The sequence below is a fragment of the Oryzias latipes genome, chromosome 5 (assembly GCF_053564925.1).
Source record: "Oryzias latipes strain Hd-rR chromosome 5, Olatipes_Hd-rR_3.1".
NCBI classification, from domain to species: Eukaryota; Metazoa; Chordata; class Actinopteri; order Beloniformes; family Adrianichthyidae; genus Oryzias; species Oryzias latipes.
This window is the reverse complement of record NC_136241.1, coordinates 2,403,710-2,412,793: the sequence shown is the minus strand read 5'-3', so window position 1 is coordinate 2,412,793 and position 9,084 is coordinate 2,403,710. Positions and strand designations below refer to the sequence as shown.

At 43.6% G+C, this 9,084-nt stretch overlaps 1 long non-coding RNA gene across 1 annotated transcript; it reads left to right on the top strand.

Moving 5' to 3' along the window:
• Window positions 1-5,254: 5,254 nt before the first annotated feature.
• On the top strand, window positions 5,255-9,084 carry LOC144992282 (uncharacterized). The gene is made up of 3 exons (XR_013656152.1): window positions 5,255-8,413; window positions 8,543-8,639; window positions 8,797-9,084. It is a non-coding gene; the product is annotated as an uncharacterized LOC144992282 (long non-coding RNA).

Here is a 9,084-nt window from a genome sequence, read left to right as displayed (position 1 = left end):
GATCGTTTCTGAAAGCGTTCACTGTTTCATCATTCCTTATTCTTTTATATGTCTGGCAGATTTCTGCTGACTTTTTTTTAGCAATCTAAAGTCAAATATGGCAAATATAGGCAAGTGATCGCTTATTTAATGAATAACTAACCCACAATCTCTTTGACTTTCCAAAATATTGTTCACTAAAGTTTCACCATTGTTGTTATTCTGCTAGGCTTTTTAATCAAAGGATACAGCCCTTTATTATATAATGAATCGAAAAAAATTGTTTGTAAATGTGAATCAAGCTTTATGAGATCTATATTGAAGTCTCCACAGATAATTAATTGTTTATGTTGGTTTAGATTACTTAACATATCTTCTAAATTATCTTTAAAATTTTAAATTTTTGATCCTGGTTTCCTAGATACACATCCAAGTATAATTTTTTTTTTTTAACTTGTCCTGTCCAAACAGCTGGGCAGACAGATGAGAGCTGAGGGCCTCTTGTGTTGGACATATTTTACTTTAACAATAAGGGTTATTAATCTTCATACAAACCAGAGGTATGTCTGAATAAACCCCTTTTGTAATTGAGGCCAAACTTTATTAATTTCAACCATGTTTGAAAATCTTTGGTGTTGGACCGGACGGAAAAGGAAAGAAGGGAAGAAGAGAGAGGGATGTTAGAGAGAGGAGGGGGATTAGGAGGGTAATAATAGGAAGGGGGGGATAAGACCATGAAGCAGCATAAAGCAACAAGTTTACTGGTTGTTTATCATTACGGTAAGGTTCAAATGTAGTACAAAAAGGGCGGGGCCTGTCCACGCACACACTCAAATGTTATCAACACACCTGCTAGCTGCAAAAATGTCCAATGTCAACATGTCCACAAAACAGATAGTGTTCACACACGCATACTTATGCCTTCAAACCAACTAGTGTGAAACATTTCATTCATTTTATCACGCAAACTATTAGTGCAAAGGTGAGCTAACACCTGTGCTCAGGTGAGTGTTTATGTTCTTCTAAAATGGATGGAGGAATGTGTAAAGAAGAAAGGAGAGTGCCGAGCCATCCCCACCCCAAGACCCCCGCCGCAGCAGCAGCGGCAGCCGGAACCCCCCAACGCCACACGGCAGCAGGCAGGGAACAACCGCACCCCGGGCGACCACATCCGCCAGCCAGGCCAGGGCCAGCAGGACCGCCGCGAGGCCCCCAGAGCCAGAGAGCAGGGAGGCATGGGGGGAAAGAGAGCGCCGCCCACCCGAGGAGGGTGCCCACAGCCCCAGACGAGCACCCCATCATCACCCAGGAGTTCTGGGCATCCCCCCGCCCCAACCCCAGGTACTAGCCAGGACCCCCCAAGGGAGACCCTCTCCGCACTCCAGGCAGCCACCCACCTGGCCCACGGTTGGTCCAGGGAGGAGCAAAGCAGGGGCCAGCAGCCCAGGAAGGGAGCACCCCAGGGAAAAGGGGGGGCCCACAAGGGGTGTTGTAAATATGGCCCGACCAGGCTCGACCACAGTTGGAAATTTGGCAGGGCCCAGCGCTCAGGGGCAAGGACCAGAACCCACCCCCCAGGGACACGGACACCCCCGGCTCAGGTGTAATGTGACCCCCCCCCCCCCCCCCCCGCGCGCGGAGAGAGCACCGCCGGGCCCAGGAAACCGGCACCCAGGGGACACGGCCGCCGTTGCCAAGGGCCCCTTCCCCCCCACCAGGGAAGGGGTAGGGGACAGATGGTCCTAGGTCCCACCTTCCTGGCAAAATGTGTGTGCATGTATGTGTGTTTGTGAGGGTGTGTGTGTGTTTATGTTGGAATGTATATTTTGAGGAGTAAAGGGTGTGTGTACAAAGGGGGTGCAGTTAAAATTGGCGGGTAGGGCACTGAGGGGACATCTCCTGATTACTCGCAGTGATGTGATTTTTGTTTTTTTCAAACTCTATTTCCACGGCAATACTTTTCATGAAATCATCCATAGCAGAAGTCATGCATTTTACTGGTTTCCATTTTAAACTGTCAACATTTCAGTCAGACAACTCATGCAGTAATAATAAATTTTATTCACATCTTTAGTTTGCTTCCACATACTTGTTGCTTTCACATTCTTTGACATTCACTTTCCTTAGTTAGCATTCACTTTCCTCTGAGTAAGCATTTCGCATTCCTCCAAGTAAGCATTTCGCATTCCTCCAAGTAAGCATTTCACTTTCCTTTAACTTTGCATTTCACTTCCTTTAACTTTGCATTTCACTTTCCTTTAACTTTGCATTTCACTTTCCTTTAACTTTGCATTTCACTTTCCTTTGGTTTGGCATAAAACTCCGTGCAATTCCAAGAGAGAGAAATTTCCATAAACTTTTGGGTAATAACTACCCCTAACGGAGCTCACAGGTGGAAGCCGGGGAGGAGGGTGGGGCAAAGAACGCAGTGCTGCAGTAAAGAAGGATGAACAACTTACACACCTGGACTTAAATAGGATGCTGCACAAGTGAGTTGATTAACTGACCCGCCCTAGGGGAGTGGCCTAAGTAAAGCCTGCCTGAGTTGTCTTACCGAAATGTTCCCAAGGTCGCTCACTTCAGTCAGACAACTCATGCAGTAGTAATAATATTTATTTTCACATCTTTAGTTTGCTTCCACATACTTGTTGCTTTCACATTCTTTGACATTCACTTTCCTTAGTTAGCATTCACTTTCCTCTGAGTAAGCATTTCGCATTCCTCCAAGTAAGCATTTCGCATTCCTCCAAGTAAGCATTTCATATTCCTCCAAGTAAGCATTTCACTTTCCTTTAACTTTGCATTTCACTTCCTTTAACTTTGCAGTTCACTTTCCTTTAACTTTGCATTTCACTTTCCTTTAACTTTGCATTTCACTTTCCTTTGGTTTGGCATAAAACTCCGTGCAATTCCAAGAGAGAGAAATTTCCATAAACTTTTGGGTAATAACTACCCCCAACACCAATTTAATCAAGGTTGGAAAGAAATTAAATGTATATCAGTATGTAATCAGATGAAGTGTGTTTCAGAGGCATTCCATATTCAGACTTACAAGTATGACTGCTATGTGTGACTTGGCACCTTTGACCGTTGGGCCGCTCCCATTCGAGTACAGCGCCAAGAGGGGAACACACTATCTAGTGGATCTGCTATGTGTGACCCGGCACCTTTGACCGTTGGGCCGCTCCCGTTCGAGTACAGCGCCACGAAGGGAACATACTATTTATTGAGTCTGCTATGTGTGACCCGGTACCATAGACCATTGGGCCACTCCCGTTCGAGCAGAATGCCAAGAAGGGAACATACTATTTATTGAGTCTGCTATGTGTGACCCGGCACCATTGACCATTGGGCCGCTCCCGTTCCAGCACGGCGCCAAGAAGGGAACACACTATCTGGTGGATCTGTTATGTGACCCGGCACCATAGACCGTCGGGCCACTCCATTCCGAGTAGCGGCAAGTAGAAGGCACAATTTAACATACAAGTTTGAAGCTTCCACTGAAATAATATAATAAAGCATAAGTGATATCCATAATTAAAAGCTTCCATTTGAGAACTATGAATGAGCTAACGCTATAATTTTTTAATGCTTCCATCCGGCTCATAAGATACGAGCCCAAGTAACCTCGAATTTCGGACTACACACATATTGTAACACAGCTTAAGAACATCCTAATTTTGAGGCTTCCACCTGGCAAATAATTTTCATAAAATCTAATCTGAAATTTTGTATGCCATTCTGATACTAACATATCAGTTGATTCAAGTAAGATAAGTCATTGAAATTCGGAAGAGGTTTACCACCCCACCACTTCAGGGCAGAGTGGAATGCAGTAGTCGTTGCATATCCAGATCAGGTGAAGGGGCAACAATTTGCAGGGGGAGCAGCAGGACGAGCAGAGTCTTTGGAACTTGGAAACCATCCGACTTTGTCAAGGGTTTGACATCATCCTCCAGAAACTGGATTGCTGACCGGGGAGAGTGGGCCGCAGGCTCAGGAAGCGATGCATAGATAGACAAAGCAGTATTAGTCTTGGCAATGAATACATAAATAATTTAGACCTGATTAGTTTAGAAAGCTTATGATGAAAGGGAATGAATTCCTTTTAAGAACAACTCTGAGAAGGAGATATCAAGTAGTGAGTTTAAAGAGAAGGTTCTGTATTCATAGTTCCATAGAAAACCATTAGCATATATCCCAACAAGAAAGACAGTCAATACAGAATCTGCACGTAATATATCACCAAAATATATTTTATATATGCACCAATAGTAAGAGAGAAGTAACATTTAGTCATTCCTGGAGGGACGCACCTTAGGAAGGCCACAGAGGAGCAGGCGAATAAAAGCATAACCAAGGTCCAAGGAGATTACGTAGATGAGGAAGGTCGCCATCCCACGTAGCATGGACAGCGGCTCGGCTAGATTTGAGGTTACAACTTGACATCATTGGTTCACAATAGATGGACAACAAAAGCACGTATAACTTAAAGTTAATTGCCAAAGGGGTGCCTGGAAACCATAATGAAGAAAATTTTGAGATTTGAAGAGAGATCGTAGGGTCTGATAAAATGGCTGAACCTCATGCATTGAGAGGCGGATGACAATAAGTCTCAAAAGGAGATACTCTTAGTCGAGCGTCGTATGCTTGAAGCAGGGCAGACTGAGGATTGGTTTGCGACCCAAAGTTTTACTCTTGATGCTGAAGCTAAAGAGCATCAGTGATAATTTCTACAGCCAGGAATTTAGCTCACAATACAAGTTATTTAAAACTAATCCATGTTAAATGATGGCACATTACTATTATCGCACTCTTGAAATAAGCGTTGTAATAATCTCCACGGATGAATTCTCTCAGAACCACATGAGCCGTTGATGGACCAGTAGAGCTGAATGTTTGGATTAACGACCAAACATTTTCTGGCGGCCGGACATTCATAAACAAGTCCTCATACATTTTCCTCTCCCCCAAAGGAGGGTGGAGCCACAAAACAAGTGGAGGGAGACTGATGACCTGAAACAACGTCGCAATAATAAAACCACGCTAAGCGCAGAGAATTAGAGACCAGAAAAGCAAAACAGAAAATCCAGAACAAGGGAACACGGGGGCCCGGGAAGGAACAACCCAGAACGAGAAACAAGATGAACAGACGGCAGTGGGGGAGGATGCACACAGCAAAACACAGGTGGCCCAACAGTGACCGATTCATATCGTACCTCCAAAGATGGGAAAGATTACGTGCCGCACAACGCAAGAGACTACGCCAGGCGACGAGGAAAACAGAACAGAGAAACATTAAAAAAGAGAAAACTGCAAAACAAAGGGGGCCCAATAGAATTACACTAAATCCAGCACAGGGTTTCTGACAATTGAAGTTAAACATGACAGAGACGACAGCCGAAGGAACACCGACACATAACACGTCAAACCCCATTTAAGCCAGAAGACGCCGCCGGGAGGAATGGAGAGGCAGAACAGCAGGAGCATCAGCAGAATCAGCCTCCCCCAGCCATGTACAGCGTCCGGTGGAAAAGATTACAGGGATGGCAAAGCCAGCTGAGCGCAAAACAAAAACCAGAAGGATCACAAGGGAAAAGCCGCTGATGCAAAAAACAAATAACAATACATGAATAAATAAAATGGAGGAACCGAGGAAGACAGACGACACGACCACGTCACACCTGAAAATGCCTGAGTGGCCACCTTAGGACCGAATCAAAACGGAAAAATAGGGCTCAGGGAAGAGCCCATCACAAACCCCCCCACAAATCAACCCAAATCCCTAAAACCAGAGAAACAACAAAACATCAGTGAGTCAGTGAAAAACAGGGCCACGTACAACAGACACATACACAACGGGAAGGAATTTATTTCCCTGAAGGCCAGGGGGACGCTCCTCACATTTCCTACGCTTACACAGAAGAGAGGAGACCAAACACTGACCAATCCAAATGCAGGTGAAACCAGCAAATGCACACAGCTTCAACAGAAAAGAAGTAAAACAAAGCTACCACGACAAAGTCAGCACTGAAAGACGGCCCACAAAGCAGAAACCGGACCAGGTTCCGAAGAAACGCACTGTGCCTTTAACAAGAACTACAAGTCCCAGGGTCCTTAGGGGGGTGACGTCACCCATGACCGCCGAGCAGGAAGAGAATCCGGAAGAAAATACTGTACAGAAGCGTGAGAGATAGTAGCAACGCCGCTCACCAACCATCCCGCGATCACGACACTCGATAAGACCGATACATCTCCCGATCGATCGCCACTGACAACCGAAATGTTCCAGGACACTTCTCCTCAGACACGCGCTGGAATACGCGAGGACCGCGGCTCCGAAGATGCGCCGGGAGAGCTGTTAGCCGAAAAGAGGGGCAGACGCGGGGAGACGGACGGCCCCCGTGAGAAGGGGGACCCACACACGAAAGAACGTGGGGAGAACATCATGACGCGGAAGGAGAAGAAGAAAAGCGAGCACGGCGAACCGGCAAAGAACGCAGTGCTGCAGTAAAGAAGGATGAACAACTTACACACTTGGACTTAAATAGGATGCTGCACAAGTGAGTTGATTAACTGACCCGCCCTAGGGGAGTGGCCTAAGTAAAGCCTGCCTGAGTTGTCTTACCGAAATGCTCCCAAGGTCGCTCACAAAGGGCAACTCCCCCTCCAATCCTATTTGTTCTGCTATTGAAACACAAATAATAACCTTCAACTTTCAAATTATTTTCCTTTCATTTAATTATCCATGTCTATGACAGTGCAATTACTTTACATTTCCCTTTAAATGTGTCCAAAAAAGATTTAATTTTATTTGGCAGACTTCTACAATTGAAATGAATAACAGAAAATTTTCCTCATTTTTAACTTCACTGAGTTGTTCCTCGCTGTAATATCTGCAGGTATCCTTGAACTTATTAAACACACGTGTCTCTGGATCCACATCATTATAAAAATCATAAAGTCCATGTTCTGTATAATCAAAGTTAGAAGTGTTTTCACTCACCACTGAGTCAGTCATTTCTGCTGAAAATAATGTCCTGCTCTCTACAGAATAGTCCATAGTCTGATTCTGTCAACAGAACCTAAACAAAAATAGAACTTCTTCTGCTCCAAGTCATCCACCTTTTGCACCAGCAGTTCAATCCTTAGATATTTTTGTTTGATGATAGCCTTGAGCTCCTGAATCTCTTTTTCCATGAGACCTGTCAGTGTTTACTGATTTTTTGCCACTTCAATGATGTCGCTTGACATGAAGTTCAGAGATTCCTTCATATCTAATTTCAGCAGCTAACTTGGTATTACTGGACATCTTGCTTCGAGTCCCAGCAAAGGATGACATGCGCTGCACGATAGTTCTCTTCTTTCTGGACACAATACCTGCTAATTGTCAAAATTATTCAGTAGAATAAAGCGGATAAATGTAGGACAAATACCAACATTTTGATTTTTGATGGATGTCACCATATTTTAGTGATTTGTTTTGATGGATTGTAATAGACCTTTTTCGCAAAAACCGGAAACACGTCAGCAACGTGTAAACTTAGTTCCGGTTTGTGCTTCGCTGGCGGAGAATGACAGAGCCTAGAGTGTTTTCGAAGAGCCTGAGTTGTGTTCCGAAGGTCATCAGCGCCGATGTGATGAATAGTGTGAAGATGCATTCGTCCACTAAAGGAAACAAATTGGACAAGGGATATAAATTCGTCCACCAAGAGTTTATCCACCATTACCAAGGTAAGCTTCAGCTAGCTTTGCCATAGCCGCATCACCGGTAACTCTGTGTGTTTGTTTACGTCAACTGTAAATCCTGGTGTTATTTGTAATATAAGGTATAACACATCGCAGTGAATATGTTGTGTGTATGTTTAAGTGAAAAGGCATGAGATTAACATAACACCCAAAAATTTGGTGAAGCTGTAAATAAGAAATGTTAAGTTGCCCGTTTGCGTCTTCATTCTTCTTGCTGCAGACAGTTGCGGCACTTTCTTCACTTACTATTAGTATTATTTCTCTGAAAGTAGGGTGACCACACGTCCTCTTTGCCTGGACATGTCCTCTTTTTATACATATATAATAAAACTATACTATAACTATACTATAACTATAGTTATAGTATATAGTATACTATAATAAACTATAACTGTCAGTAGGTCACCCTACTGACAGTTATAGTTTCAGGTTACATTGCTGTAGCAACATAAGTATGTCTTAACTGTAACCTATTTAATTTATTGTGTCTAGATATCACTGGATGCAGAAAGTGCCAACCTGAAAGCTTTCTCCTGCAGTTGTGCGGCTGATAAAGGATTCTGTAATGACATAGTTGCCATCCTGTTCCAGACCGCACGTTATTCACAGCTGGGTCTGGAGGCTGTTTCACCCCCCCCCGGCCTGCACGAGTGGCTTGCAAAGATGGCACAGACCAAGAGCCCAGGTGGGTTTGTGATCAAATTGTCATTATGATTCAAGAACTGATGTGTATCCATAACAACTCTAAATTATTATAAAAACACCCCCAGTAGTGACTACAGACTAATTGCTTTTTTTGCCTTTTACTTATAAGGGAATCCCTCCTGAACCGGTTAGTGAGCTGGTGGTGCAAAAGCCCAAAACAGTTGGCAGGGACGGTCTGAGGTCCACACTGTACAAGGCATATACAGGTGAAAAATCTAACTTTTTGTTACTTTGTGAGAGCAAGTTAAGTTTTTTTTTGATGTTATGACTAACCAAATTATGGTTACAGCAGATATAATGAATTAAATTTAAATGTAGTTATGCACTTATGTCTAACTTTTGTGTGTTGTTTCTCTTGTGTAGGACCACAGCCAGATCCATATATGATGGCATCTGGAAGCAGATTATGCCAGGTGCAGCCCCAACCTCTCATGGCTGTGTTGGATGGGGTTTCTCAAAAGGAATGAAAGAGAACTTGGATATATATTATAGCAAATGCATGAATGCATACCTTAAATTACACTTATCTTGTCTTTAACAATCAGTTCAGCCTTCTGTCTTACTGTTGATGATCTGTAATGTTCTTTTTTATTGTAAATCTTTGATGTTATTTGTGTTGTTATTAATCAGTTGTTGTTGTTACCAAAAAAT